The sequence below is a fragment of the Pipistrellus kuhlii genome, unplaced genomic scaffold (genome assembly GCF_014108245.1).
Source record: "Pipistrellus kuhlii isolate mPipKuh1 unplaced genomic scaffold, mPipKuh1.p scaffold_m20_p_1, whole genome shotgun sequence".
In the NCBI taxonomy this organism is placed as follows: domain Eukaryota; kingdom Metazoa; phylum Chordata; class Mammalia; order Chiroptera; family Vespertilionidae; genus Pipistrellus; species Pipistrellus kuhlii.
The window spans coordinates 81634023-81650079 of record NW_023425404.1 but is presented as its reverse complement, the minus strand read 5'-3'; the positions used below and the strand labels follow the sequence as shown (position 1 = coordinate 81650079).

The window sequence follows — 16057 nt, the reverse complement described above, 5'->3', positions numbered from 1 at the left end:
TTACCTTAATTTTATCTCACATTTACATTAAATTGCTAATGCCAGTAGTTTATCATCCTTTAATGGGTATTCAAAAAGAAAACATGTATAATGATTTAAAAATTGGTAGGAATATAACTTCTAGTTCTGTTTTGTTATTCATATGACTTTTTCTACCAAATCCCTGGACTATCTTTGCTAAGCCAGAAGGCTGGAAATAAGAGGGTTACTCCTGCTCACCTTTTAGGAATGTGGAGGCATTTTTGTCATATCTGACTCATTCTCCAGGAAGAAAAGATAACCCCAGACATTTCCTCAGTAGTTAATGCTTTTAAAAAACCTAAGGTTGTGATGATGTTCTTGTTTGAGGGAACTATTATGGGAAATAAGATCTAGGAGAAAAGAGGTTTGTTTTTGAAAGATGCTTTTCATTATGCCCTTAGTCATACTGGTATGAGGAAATAAAGGTTGCTGTAATGAGAACTCTGAGAATTTTTATGGGAATTGGTAGGAAGGAAGTGATATTGGGTGGGTTGAGAGAAAAAATGGTTATGCTTATTTTGTATACCCTGATTTTGGACTTTGGACGAAGATATTTCAAAATTACATGACAAAATTGAGATTTTATGAATGGGATAGCTGTCAGATATAAATCACAGTTCTGCTGTTTAATTAGCTGGGTAACCTTGACAAAGTCACTTTATACTACTTCAATAAAATAATACCCACCTTATAAAGATGCAGGGTTGAAATTACATTAAGTATTTTTATACATTGCAAAGCGCTATACAAATGTGCAATGTTAGTTGATATTTTTGCTGTGTTTATTATATTTGTTGTCAAGGCTCTCTACAGTTTGCATCTTTTACTTACTTTAGCTTCTGTTCTGAAGACTTACAAAGCTTGCTTCTGTCTTTTATTACTTGAAAGAGAATACTATATGAGGGTTCTGTTATTTTCAGAAAAGAAAAAGAGACCTTTTTGCTGAATCAGTTAACAAAATTTGAAGGCCTAATTCTATATATCAATCATAATTTCTTCAAGCCTGATGTAAGAACTGAAAATATTACTATAGTTATTCTCCATGAGAGGAGATATGCTGAAGGTCCCAACAATTAACATTTGGTTATCATCATTAGTGTTTATAGATATTTTTACCTTTTGTTTTCAAGGTATTAATAAAGTATTAATTATTGTCAACTTTTAAAAGTGTTTCCTAATAATTTTTATTGCACTAGACCATTGTTTGAAAAACAAAAATTATCTTGCTATAGTTTCTTTTTGGTTATATAATCCTTAAATTATTTTGAAATCTCAATATACAATGAGGATATGAAGTTTTTGTGCTTAACAGAACATGACATGAGTTAAAAATCATTAAGAAGCACTAAAAGGCCTGGTTAGTGTGGCTCAACAGTTGAGTGTAGATCCAGGAATCGAGAGGTCACTGGTTTGATTACGGGTCAGGACACATGCCCAGATTGTGGGCTCTATCACCATGGAGGGAGAGGGGACATGCGGAAGGCAGCTGATCAATGATGTTTCTCTCCTCTTCCGTCCCCTTTCTCTAAAAATCACTAAAGACATATTTTTAAAAACAACAACAACACTGAAAGTGAACTCTTGTTTCCAGATGAGGAGATAGCTCCATTGGGTTTCCATTTGGTACACTTAAGAGTCCACATTATACTGGGGAACTGCTCTATGGTTAGAACCCCAATTAGAAGTCTGGTTTATTATTCAGGAGTTTTTGTTTATTACCGTGCTTCCTCTCATTCTACTAATGTTTTTCCTAATGTAAATTTTGTATCAACTCCAAATCTATGGAAAGAGCAGGACCGTTAGCTTGTCACAGAGTCCTTAGACTGCCTATCTATGAGCCAGTTTTAAAAGTACATCACAACTCATTTTTATTCCACAATATTTTAGAAATTAGACATTAATCCTTTAGCTTTAAGGTGACTAGGAAGTCTACAATTGAAATCTCATTTGCCATTTGAATGATGTGCCATTTATTGTACAGAAACACTATGGGTACAGGATATTTCTTGAAGAATATATATCTATGCTTTGGAGGAGGCACTTTGCTGGGGGAAAATCCTTTGGTTTTATTGTTACCCCTCTGGATAGTTCTAAAAAGTTTACCCTTTTCACTTTAATTGGTGGTTTGCTTTGTCATCTCTGTCCTCACTTTCATTTATTTGTTGACGTACTCTTTGTGGCAGAACATCTCTATCCTGAATTATGTCAATGGGAAAAGTTAAATCTTATTTCAAAGGAACTGTGAAATTCCATTCCATATTTTAAACTTAGTGTATTGGAAAAATCACATTTTTCTTCATTTTATTTGGATACCCATGCCCTTATTCTCTGAGGATTGTAATGAGTTTTTAATCTTTCTCACCTATTAAGGAGCTGAGAATTTTCCCCTTTCCAGAAGCATTTCTTGTATTAAGAGAAACTTATTTTCTTGAGATCTCAACAAGAGTTCTTCTCTAAGGAGTCTAGGATCTGCAGTCACATTTGCTTTTCCAAATTAGCAACTAGGAATATTTTAACTTGCCTTGACTATAACTAAGTTACTTTTAAAACAAAAAGTTCATAATCAGTTGAATTATCTCAGCTTCTGGCTTACAGTCCTAAAGAAACTTTTACATAGAGTAGACAAAGGCAGGAGTAAGAATTTCTGATTCGATTGCATATTATTTATTATGGAAAGAATGTTTTCCCTCCAGACTGACTAGGAACAAGATGTTTAAACATAAGCCAGGGTGGAGACCAGTTTGTTTGGTCAACTTCAGAGGAGCCACGTTTTCCTACTTACCATGAGTCCACCAACTATTCACCCCACCCCCGCCCAATTCTTCAAGTTACTTTGGAATTTTTACTTACGGCTCTGTTGGATACGGCAGTGATACAGTGCAAACGTGGCAATAAGAAAGGCTGAGGCTGTTTTTGTATCAACGTGATTTTATGTCATTATGAATTTATGTTGTACTGTGTGTGTTTAAATATATAAAATGTTTTGTTTTGTTTTTTCTTTTCCCCGGTCCCCCTCTGCTATTGGCTTCTGTATTCCCATAGCTGGATTTTATGCAGCAGGACTCCATTTATCACAGGCAGTGGGAGGGGGGTACAGAGATATGAAAGGGTTACTGTTCACATTTCCTGTGTAATTCCCTGTGATCTTACTGAGCTGTATGTAATTCCTTTCTTGATGTTAAACATTCCCAGGCTCCTATAACCTTCTAGCCTACTTGTACTGGCCAAGTTTTTCCCAGGTGATCATATGGGCAAATCTCCTGTTTTTAAAGATTAGTAATCACTCCTTCCTCCATGAGATAGGCTAAATGCTCATTCCTTTGCACTCCCAGAAGAAATCCTTTTGATTTAAAACAGGAACAGAGAAGTAATATATTAATTTTAAAATTTAAATTCAATAGCCACGTTTGTTGTCAAGTTAATTAATTGTGTATATTTAAAAACCTTCTGATTCTTGGTTTAGTGGATTTCTAGTTAAATGAAAGCCCCTTGATCTATTAAAGATTATATTCTACCTTCTTAAAACACACTTAAAAATGGATTCTAATTCTAAAAAGGTAGATTTGAATCTATCATCTTTTAGTTTATTTAATAGGTAGATCATTTTAACTTGCCTCAGATATAAAGCTGCTTACCTGAAACTTCAACATTTCTGCTTCAGTTCCATTCAGAAGATGGTAGTTGAGCATAGGGAGATACTTATTATTTTCTGCTTTTTCTCTGGTTTTAAAAGTACATTACAGCTCATTTTTATTCTACAATATTTTAAATCTACATTTTTGTTTTTGGAAAAAGGTATTCTGTTTTTGCATTTGCCTTAAATTTTAGAAGAAAATGTTATGCTCTTGTGAAGCATAAGAATGTGTCAGCAGCTGCTCATAAATTAATAGGGACCAGTACTGGGCCAGTACTGCCTTCTCATAGGTAATGAACTTTTGTTTAGACACACCTCTGGGTAAATTTCTTTGTATAACTTATAGCACATCTCTGTGTCCCAATACAACAACACAGAAACCTAGAGGTTTTGGGGATGAACAAAAACAAAACCATGTCTCTTTGAAGGAGTTTCTTTTTTTTTTTTTTTAATATGTAATATATTTTATTGACTTTTTACAGAGAGAAAGGGAGAGAGATAGAGAGCTAGAAACGTCAATGAGAGAGAAATATCGACCAGCTGCCTAAGGCACACCCCCTAGCGGGGATGTGCCCGCAAACAATGCACATGCCCTTGACCAGAATGGAACCTGGGACCCTTCAATCTGCAGACCGACACTCTACCACTGAGCCAAACTGGCTTCGGCATCTTTGAAGGAGTTTTAAATTTCTAAACTAAATTTAAGTTTGCTGATATTTAGGCCAAAGAAAAGTAATTGCATTGCTTAAAGCAATGAGATAAAATGTTTTTATCCACTTAACCAAGTGTGTTATGGTTTTACATGGACATGGGTAGATGAGTTTTTAAATGGATTCTATTTAGACCTACTTTAGAGAGCCTACATGCATGGTTTTTAATTCTCATTCAACTTTAAATTCCTCAATTTCTAAAAAACCTATCACAAGTAGGTTTTCAATAACAGTTTGTTGAATGAATGAATGAATGAATGAATGAAAGGACTGCAACTGCCACATTACTTTAGTAGATCCTTAATTGTTTTATATACACTGAGTGGCCAGATTATTCTGATCTCTGAACGCATAATAATCTGGCCACTCAGTGTGTGTGTGTGTGTGTGTGTGTGTGTGTGTGTGTGTGTGTATTAGAGGCCCAGTGCATGAATTCATGCATGGGCGGGTCCTGCCAGCCTGGCCAGGGGGAGGGGAGTGGTTGGCTGGCCTGCCTGCTGGTCGAACTCCTGGTCAAGGGGACAATTTCCATATTAGCCTTTTATTATATAGGATATACACTGAGTGGCCAGATTATTATGTGTTCAAAGATCAGAATAATCTGGCCACTCATTGTATGTGTAATTGATTATGTGCATGTCAATAATGTTACTCTCATAATTTCTGTTGTTATTGTTCAATGTTTTTTTTTTGCTATTAAATAGTTAATTCCCTCACAACATTTTATGTCCAAGTTCTTAAGTGATCTACACCTGGCTGGCCTAACCATGACATTGCTCTGTAATGGGAAAAAATAACATTTAGTCATGAGTTAGTTAAATCATAGTCTATTAACATTTCCTGAAATCTCTGGTGTTTTGAAATTTACTTTATGGAGAAAGATTTTTTTACATTAGATTTACAAAGATTCATTACATTAAGTTAGGTAAATCTGATTAGATAATTCTAATATCCCTTGCTCTTGTTATTATGGAACATATTTCTACTGTAACTAATAGTATATTATGCCATCATTTTCCATTTATATGCTAAGTGATGAACTGGGTCTCATTTGTTTTTTGTTTCTTCGGCACCTAACTTTACACCATGCCTGGTATCTAGTAGGCATTTACAAATATTTGTTGATGTGGGTGTAAGGAGGGGGGAGACTTAATTGCTTAATTATTCCTAAGGGAATACATTAGTGATTGCCATTTCCAAATCTCAAGAGAAATGTGTTATTGTTAAATACCTTTAAAATAAGATTTACTTATATCTGTCTTCTCTCAGAAAGAATTTAAGATGATATTCATTAGTACACATAATATGACATAAAGTTTAAATAAATGAATAAAATAACCAAGTTGGAGGACCTTTTAAAAAAAAAACTCAATAGAAAATGACAGTAACCAAGATGATGAAGCATTGGCATAAGGATAAGCATATATATTAATAGAGTGGAGAGTTCAGAAATAAATCCTTACATTTTTGGTCCATTGATTTTTGCCAAAGCTACTAAGGCTTCAATAAAGAAAGGATTATCTTTTAAACTAATGATTCTGGAAAAATTGAATACTCATATTTAAAAAATGAACTTTCTCATAAAAACCATGCACAAAAATTAATTCACAATTAATAATGAACCTAAATGTAAGAGTTAAAGTTATAAAACACGTAAAGGGAGGCATAGAAGAAATTTAATGCCTTGGATTAGGCAAAGAGTTGTTAGATATAACACCAAAAACATGAGACATAAAAGCAAAAAATTGATAAATTTTACTTCATTAAAATTAAAAACTTTTGTGCTTCTTAAAGACAGTTAAGAAACTGAAAAGACAAATCATAGAGAAAATATTTACAATTCATATCTGTTAAAGGACTGTATCCAGAACATGTTAAGACCTCCAACAGCTCAATAAAGACAAATAACCCAATTATAAAAAACTAGAAGCGAAGAGAAACCAAGATGGTGGCATAGGTAATACCTAAATTGCTGCCTCACACAACAGTTTCAAAACTATAACTAAAAGACAAAATGAACACCATCCAGAACCACAGGAAAGCTGGCTAAGTGGAAATTCTACAACTAGAAGCAAAGAGGAAAGCACATGGAGAATCAGAGGAGCTGCAAAAGGCTGAGGTATAGAGACATGCGTGCAGGCAGCTGAGTGCCTGGCTGACTTTCTCTAGGGGGAAGGAGACAAAAGCTTCTGAATGCACTGAACCCCGGTTCCAGGCAAGACCCTGGGGACCCAGGTTTATATGGGGGAATCTGAACTGTCAGGAGGAATCTTGGGGAGCACGAAAGGCAGAGGTCTGGAGGCATGTGTGTGAGTGCGTGAAGAGTGGACTGTCTGCTGAAAGCTGCTGGCTTTCTCTAGCTACCGGGCGTGAATATGGGAATCCAGATTCACTGTGGGAGAAACTGGACTGTCTGGTAGCAGGCGAAACTCTAAGGCATCTTACTCATAAAGGTACTTGTAGCATACTGAGGGACACTGAGACCCAGGGGCATCATAGGGCAGGGCTGATGGGTAGCCAAGACTGTCTGCTCAGTCCTGAGACTCCACCCCATCCAAGCTGAGCACAGAGGCTTTTGCAATTTTGCTAGTCTTGTCTCATAAGGCTGTCTCCAACACAGAAGTTCTCCTGGCGTAGACACTGCTGATCCTCACAGCCAATTAGCCTGGAGGTCAATTCCTCCCAGTGATACCAACAACAATCAAGACTTAACTACAACAAGGCTGTATACACAGTCCACAAAGGGGTGCACCATGAGTGTCCACCTTAGGTAATTGGGGAGGCCAAGCCACTGGGCCATATAGGACACTTAGCACACAAAGCTACCCTAGCAAATCAGGGAAGCAGAGAAAATGCAGAGATGAAGAAACAGATCACAAATTAAAGAAATGGAGGAAAATAAACGACTGGATATATAGTTCAAAACAACGCTTATAAGGGTTTTCAAGAATTTCCTAGAAAAGGCTGATAAATTTAGTGAGACCCTCACTAAAGTATATGAAAAAGAAACAACTAGAAATTAAACATACACTGCCTAAAATAAAAAAAATATATACAGAAACCCAACAGCAGAATACAGGAATGCAAGAATCAAGTCAAAGATTTGAAATATGAAGAAATAAAAAACACTCCTCCAGAAAAGTAAAAAGAAAAAAATATCCAAAAATTTGAAGATAGTGTAAGAAGGCTCTGGGACAACTTCAAGCATAGCAATATCAGAATAATGGGGGTGCCAGAAGAAGAGAGAGAACAAGATACTGAAAACATATTTGAAGAAATATGACTGAAAACTTCCCCCACCTGGTGAAATAAATAGACTTACAAGTCCAGGAAGCACATAGAACTCAAACAAAAGGAATCCAAAGAGGACCACACCAAGGCACATCGTAATTAAAATGCCAAGAGCAAAAGACAAAGAGAGAATATTAAAAGCAGCAAGAGAAAAACAGTTAATTACCTACATGGGAGCACCCATACAATTGTGAATTGATTTCTCAACAGAAACTATGCAGACCAGACAGGAGTGGCAAGAAATATTCAAAGTGATGAATAGCAAGAAAATACAACCAAGATTACTCTACCCAACAAAGCTATCATTCAGAATTGAAGATCAGATAAAGAGCTTCACAGATAAGAAAAAGTTAAAGGAGTTCATCAATACCAAACCAGTATTACATGAAATGCTGAAAGGTATTCTTTAAGAAGAGGAAGAAGAAGAAAAAGGTAAAGATAAAAATTATGAACAACAAATACATATCTATCAACAAGTGAATCTAAAAATCAAATGAAGTAAAAATCTGAGGAACAGAATAAACTGGTGATTCTATAATAGAATCAGGGGCATAGAAAAGGAGTGGATTGACAATTCTGAGTGGGAAAGCGGTTTAGGGGATGTGGGAAGAGACTGGACAAAAATTATACACCTATGGATGAGGATAGTGCAGGGGAGAGGTAAGGGAAGAGGGTGGGGTGGGAACCCGGTGGAGGGGAGCTATGGGGGGAAAAAAGAGGAACAATTGTAATAATCTGAATGATAAAGATTTATTAAATTATAAAAACAAAAACGAAAACAAAACAAAACCTAGAAGCCTAATGCACAAAGATTCATGCAAGAATGGGCCTTCCTTTCTCTGGCTGCCTGCACTGCCTTTTCTCTTTGGCCCTGACTTCCCACCCTGCCCAAAGGCCCTGGGGCAGGATGGGATGCTTGCAGCATTGCCTAACCCTAACCTTGCCCCACCCCTGGCCACTCAGCGTCTGCAAATGCGAATTAAACCACAATCTTTGTTGAGTTAATTTGCATACTCACTCCTGATTGGCTGGTGGGCATCATGGAGGTACACTCGATTTGCATCTTTCTCTTTTATTAGTGTAGATAACTGGATAAGCATTTCATTAAAAAAGATATATGAATGATGAATAACCATGTGAAAATATGCTCAACAGCTTTTGTTATTAGAAATATACACAGAAAAAAACAAAAGTATTATTTCTTACCTATCAAGATGCCTGTAGTCAAACATACAGATAATATCTGGGGTCTAGGATGTGGAAAAGCAGGGACTCTCATATATTGTTGGTGAGAATGCAAATTGGTATACCTACCTTGGAGAATAGGCATGCTATTTCTTTGTAAATTAAACCAGCTTTGCCAAAACTGGTTTGGCTCAGTGGAGAGAGCGTCGGTCTGCGAACTGAAAGGTCCCAGGTTCGATTCCGGTCAAGGGCATGTACATTGGTTGCGGGCACATCCCCGGTAGGGGGTGTGCAGGAAGCGGCTGGTTGATGATTCTCTCTCATCGACGTTTCTAACTCTCTATCCTCTCCCTTCCTCTCTGTAAAAAATCAATAATATATATAGATATATAGCTAGCTAGCTAGATAGATAGATAGATGTAAAAAATCAATAATATATAGATAGATAGATAGATATAGTTATAGATATAGATACTTTTTAAAATAAAATAAATAAACCAGCTTACCATACATATTAGTCAGGTTCTCCAGAGGAACAGAACCATTAGAATGTATCTGTAGGAAGAGATTATTTTAAGGAATTGGCTCACATGATTGTGGAGGTTGGCAGATCCAAAATCTGGCAGGAGAGGCCAGAAGTCTGGGTCTCAAGAAAGATCTGTAGTTTGAATGCAAAGCCAGCCTGCTGGAAAACCAATAAGAGTTGACATTGCAGATGAAGTCTAAAGTCACTCTTCTTGGGAATTCCTTTTGCTCAGAGAGATTAACCTTTTGTTCTATTCAGGCCTCCAGCTACTTGAATGTGGCCCACTCATATTATGGAGGGCAATCTGCTTTCCTCAAAGTTCACCAATTTAAATGTATGTCTCATAAGAAAATACTCTCCCAGAATAATGTTTGACTACATATCTGGACACTGTCTAGCTACGTTGACACTCAAAATTAACCCAGAAATTTCACCTCTCAGAATCTACCCAAGAGAAATGAAAATGTATATCTACACAAAGACTTGTACATGATAGTTCATAGTAGCTTTATACATGATAGATAAAAATTAGAAATAATCCAAATGTTCATATACTGGTACTGGTAAGTGGACAAACAAAATGCAAACTGTCTATGCATTGGAATACTATTCAGCAATTGGGAAAACAAAAAGAAAATACAGATATATGTTGTAATATGGCTGTACCTCAAGAATATGATAAGTGAAAGAAGCCAAATTCAAAAGATTAAAAATGATATGATCCCAGTTGTATGATATATCTAGATAGAACAAATCAGAGGAGGTTTGGGCATGGGAGCAGTGACTGACTGCATATAGACTCAAGAGAATATTAGAGTGTGATGAGAATGTTCTAAAATTAGATTGTAGTGATGATTATATGGTAAATTCACTACAACATCATTGATTTGTACACTTATAACAGGTAAATCCTATGACATGTAAATTGTACCTCAATAATATAAACAAAAGTGGGATGATAAAAATAAGACAGATGGACTAAGGGTCAGACACATAATGCATTTGATTAAGCTCTTGTATTTGCTTGAGGTGTGGATGACAAATTTTGCTGTTAGATGAGATGTGTTTTCTAGTTTTCACAAGATCAAAATTTGTCAGGATTTTAGTGGAAGCCTAATAATTGTAATTTATAGAAAAATATATCATTTTAGCCATACTGCAATATACTAACTATCTCAACTGCATCCTTATAGTAAGTAACTGAAGACTATTCTCCAGACATGTTCTTAAACTTTTCTTCAACACAGACTAGTGGCTTAAAATCAAAGGCTACTGTATTAAACGCAGTTCTCCTGGGTGAATAGAGAGAACAATAAGAGGACAAAACCAAAGAATGCTGTTTAGTGTTGTCCTAATCCCGACATTTAGAGTAATGAATGGCTGGACTAAATATTCCTGCAGCAGTTCTGCAGAAGCTTTTGGTGAAAACTGAGTAACAATAAGATTAGCATTTTACTCTGTGACAAGTAGCTGGAGTGTGGTTACTGTCAGATACAGTTAGATGTGGAGTCTTTTGCTTTAATGGTCATCTAGGTTGATAGTAGAATTGGTGTCCTCTTAGGAAAGTTGGGGAGACTGAGGAGGAAATGTATTTAAATAGACTATCCACTACTTGTGAATAGAGGTAGCCTGAAGAAATATATGCTGGTGGATTATGATTCTTCCTGAGAAATAATTTTGGCTGTTCTCCAGTGTTTAGACAAAGGGATTATTCAGGCTCTAAAGACAGTCGAACATGGTCATAAATATTAGCTCGTAATAGTGTATTTTTTTATTGTAAATTTTCACAAGCATTACATGCCTATTGCAAAGATTTTTAACAATTGATTTCATATGCCAAGTATAGAATATATAGAATAGAAAAATAAAGTCTCTTTTCTCTGTACCCTTCTTTGCTATTTTCCTATTAGTGTATAGTTAAATTGCTTTTAGTTTATAGCTATTTTAATGCTGCAGTAAATATACTGGTGTCAGATACTCTTCCATTTAAAAAAAGATATGAATCCTGGTCACTGTGGCTCAGTTGGATGATCATCGTCCCATGCACCAAGAGGTTGCAGGTTCAATTCCTGGTCAGGGCACATGCCCGGGGTTATGTACGGTACATGGTTCCTGTACAGAGGTGGAAGATTGGGTTCACATGACTTTTCTAGCATGGTAATCTCATGGTACTCAGCCTTCTAATTCTGTGATATGGAACTCCTAGAGAGAATTTTCCAAGAGACAGCAAGTGGAAGGTGCCAGTGTCTTATGGCCTAAAACTGGAAACTGGCATCCCATCACTAAAAAGCAGCCCCAAAGCCCTCCCAGTTTCAATAAGAGGGGACATAGGCATGAACTATTAATAAAAGAGGTATAAAAGAATTTGTGACCATCTTAATCTACCATAGTCCAACCTCTGGTCACAAATGATTTACATTCCTCCTATATTTAAAATATACTTAACCCTTTTGGAGAATCCCAAAATTCTCATCCCACTATGGCTTTAACCTCACTTAAAGTACAGGGGCTTGTCATTTAAATCAAATACAGATATGCAGTAAGCTCCACAAGTATACTTCCTCTCAAGAGGAAGTTATTTACTAAATATATATTGAAGAGTCAGGTACAGAATAACTGCAATAAACACTTTTATTAAAAAATGTGGAACCTGAGGCATGTATTATAGCTTTCACTGGTCCATAGTAATTTTGAAATCCTGATGTTGTCAGTTCCCTGTAAGGGCCAAACTTACTCCCAAGAAGTGATTATTTATGGTTCCTGGTTTCATCCTATCAATTCTGAGTCATCCTTCTTTTTCTAGCAAAATGATTTCTGTTTACAACTGGGTATTCTTTCCAGCCTTGCCTCCTGAAATTTGAAAGTTCAAAAGCCTTTCATCTCTGCTCCTTTCAGTCCAATCTAACAATCCTTTAAAAACTTTGTCAGATTCCTGTGTCAGGCTCTAAAGACAATAGAACATGGTCAAAATACAACCACGCCATCAACAGAAGCCACAGCCAGTTTTGTTTTTGAGACACGCTTCTTTTGCTAGTTAAAACTGGCAGGAAAGATATTATAAGACAATACCCATTAGATTATTAGAAGCTTTTCTATTTGAAGGATTCGAAAAGTCATGCTCTTAAAATTCCTAGAGGTGTTTTATCAAGAAGAGTCTAAGAGGCACACTGTTAAGATTCTAAGAACTGAGCTAGATACATCTTTAAGTCATATTTCAGTCTTACCACACTTTTAAAGACTAAAGATTTTAATCCTGAAACCATGCTTTACTTGATGTTTACTTTGAAGCTACTAGTACTTCTTACTTTTCTATCTGGAGAAAATGGAGATAAGAAACTGTTTTATTTTTGAAAAGAATAATCCCTGGCTTCTTTATATTTTCTCTAAATTCTGCTTGAACATGAAACAGTTCTTTTGTTAGCTCATCTTTCTCTATGCACACTTTATATAACTAAAGGAGACTAATACTTTCAATATTCTGTCTAAAAATCTCCTTAGACAAACCTACTATTATATTGGGCATATTTCTTCTTTTCTATGTTATTCAGGGAATGGTGTTGCAAACTTTCTTCCTCTGTGTAAGAGGGGTTGTCATTTCTCCATCTGTTAACATTTTTACTAATGTCCTCAAGTCTTCCCGAGGCTCTTAAAGCTTCTGCTTACCAGCTGCTCCCAAAGCCAGTGTCACATGTTTTAAGATTTTTATTATAAAACTAGAGGCCTGGTGCACAAAATTCATGCACAGGGGGGTGAGTCCCCTCAACCCAGCCTGTACCCTCTCCAATATGGATCCCTCGGGGGATGTCTGACTGTCGATTTAGGCCTGATCTTATATCAGGCCTAAGCCAGCAGTTGGACATCCCTCTCACAATCTGGGACCACTGGCTCCTAACTGCTTGCCTGTCTGCCTGCCTTATTGCCCCTAACTCTCTCTACCTGCCAACCTGATCACACCCTAACTGCTCTCCCCTGCTGGCTTGATCACTCCCTAACTACTCACCCTTGCCAGCCTGGTGGCCCCCTAACTGCTTTCCCCTGCCAGCTTGATCGCCCCTATCCGCCTCTGCTTTGGCCCCTGCCACCGTGGCTTAGTCTGGAAGGATGTCTGGAAGATGTCCGGTCTAATTGGCATGTTACCTCTTATTAGTATAAATCCCACTTCCAGAATCTGTTCTATTTCTATACTTTGTTAACAAGTTACCTAAAAACTTAAAACAACAAAATTTTATTATAGTCATAATTTGTGCATCAGTGAAAAGGGCAGGCTTATAGTGAGTGGTTACTCTACCCCATGTAACATCAGCTGAGTTTAGTTGTTGATATTCAGCTGGAGAATGAACTGGTTTGAAGGGTCCAAGACAGCTTTACTCACACATTTCTGGTATTTTAATAAGGATCACTCAAAAGCTAATCTTAGCTGGGACTGTCAACCAGAGTACTTATACCTAGCTTCTCCAATATGACAATCTTACTGTAGTTAGTTTATGATGACAATAGTACAAAAAATAGGAAGGAAGAAATAGATGTATTCCATTGTAAAATTCTTTCATTATATGTGAAATGGCATGGTAGTATTAGAAGTTAGAGTGTGATAAGTTAAAAGGCTATATTTTAAGCACCAGCAATCACTAAAACTATAAAAGAAATGGGCATACCTAATAAGCCAAAAGTGGAAATACTACATTGAAATACTTAAAAAAAAATTCAGTCCCAGAAAAAGCAAGAAATATTGGGAAATGAAACATTGAACAGATTGGGGTAAATAGAAAATAAGATGGTTAATTCACATTCAACCATATAAACAATTATATTTAATGTAAATACTTTAATGGCAGAAATTATGAGGCTAGATAAAAAAGCAAGACCTACAACTGCATACTATCTATAAGAAATACTTTTCAAATATGAACATAGATTAAAGGAACAAGGATTTAAAAAGATATACCATGAAAACGCTAATCATTAAGAACACTGGAGTGGCCTAAGCCGGTTTGGCTCAGTGGTAGAGCATCGGTCTGCAGACTAAAAGGTCCCAGGTTCGATTCCGGTCAAGGGCATGTACCTTGGTTGCGGGCACATCCCCAGTAGGGGGTGTGCAAGAGGCAGCTGGTCAATGTTTCTCTCTCATCGATGTTTCTAGCTCTATCTCTCTCCCTTCCTCTCCATAAAAAAATCAATAAAATATATATTTTTTTAAAAAGAACACTGGAGTGGCTATATTAATATTCAACAAAATAAACTCTAAAACGAGAAATATTACTAGCAATATTGAGAGATATTTTACACGACACCAAAAGCACAAGCATTAATAGAAAAAAAAAAGGTGGATAAATGGGACTTAATAAAAATCAATAGATTCTATGCTTCAAAGATATCATTGAAAGAATGAATATCAAACCAATGCAAGGGAGAAAATATATACAAATCATATATCTGATAAGATATTTGTATTAAGAATATATAAAGGACTTTTACAACTCAATAAAAAGAAGGCAGTCCAATTTTAAAATGGACAAAGGAAAAAACGACTTTATGATACTTGCCAATGCCTAAGAAATGGATATCAAGCATAAATATATTAAGTAAATTGATATCATGGATTAAATGGTTCTTATTTTATAATATTAAAATAAATATGGGTAAAAAATCAATTAATTAAAAAGATATAATCCTAAATGTCTATGAGCCCAACAGTAGAGCTTCTAAATACTTAAAACAAAAACCAACAGCAAAGAAAGGAGAAATAGACAAAACTACAGTTTAATTTTTAAAACTGTCTTGGCAGTTGATATATAAATAGGCAGGATATTAATTAAAAATAGAAATAAGCTGTATTCCAGAAGTTCGTATCTAATTCTGTTGTTTAGAATGCAGAAAGCGTTTTTTCTACCAAAGCAAGTGATAAATAGTGGTTAGGTTCCCAGCCACTCCTCCCAAAACTGTTTAACTCATAAGTACCAGTATTGATTTATCTACAATAGCCACCATATATAATGCTGTTTTGTAGAGAAATTCTGGCTTTGGATATGGAAACACATCTCCTACACCTTGGAGGCCGAACAGCTGCTTTCTGGGCAGCTTGAGCAGCAGGAGGGCTTGAGCTAGGGCTCTGATAGTGGCTCAACGTATTTCATATTCTCACGCCAGTAGCTTTATGCTTTTCGATATTTGCATCAGAGACATTTAGGTTGCTGATACTCTGTGTCTTCTAAATTGAAGGCAAGGCAGACATTTGCTCTTCTGACCCTCCCCGAAGTAGATTAGGACTAAAAACAGGGGTTTGGCTGTCCTATCACATGGGAGGGTCATTTTTAAGTCAGGTAATTGACATATTAGGAACTGTTTTACCATGCCCCCCTTTCTGTTCTATAAACTTATAGTAAGGCAAACATAGATTTACAGTTGTGAGTATGTGAAACACAGGCTATTTTTGGATTCTTACTTATTCTTATATATTCTTCCATATGAGCAACTATAAACCTACTTTTGCCTGCACTGTATAAGCAGAAAATGCTTCTATTAATAGGAAAAAAATGCTTTCAGGTATCAGCCTTATACATGACATTACATTAGTTTTTGTGGACAAATAATTATCATTTCCTTATTTCTACATGGGCATAGTGATACCATGAAAAACATGTCAGTGTATGCATAAACATCCTTGGAAGTTGACAGTTTTGTGTTGTCAGG

At 36.1% G+C, this 16057-nt stretch overlaps 1 protein-coding gene across 3 annotated transcripts in view; it reads left to right on the top strand.

Moving 5' to 3' along the window:
* ZNF438 (zinc finger protein 438) overlaps positions 1-16057 on the top strand; it is a 140978-nt gene that overhangs the window by 58953 nt on the left and 65968 nt on the right. The gene's annotated exons all lie outside the window — the stretch shown is intronic.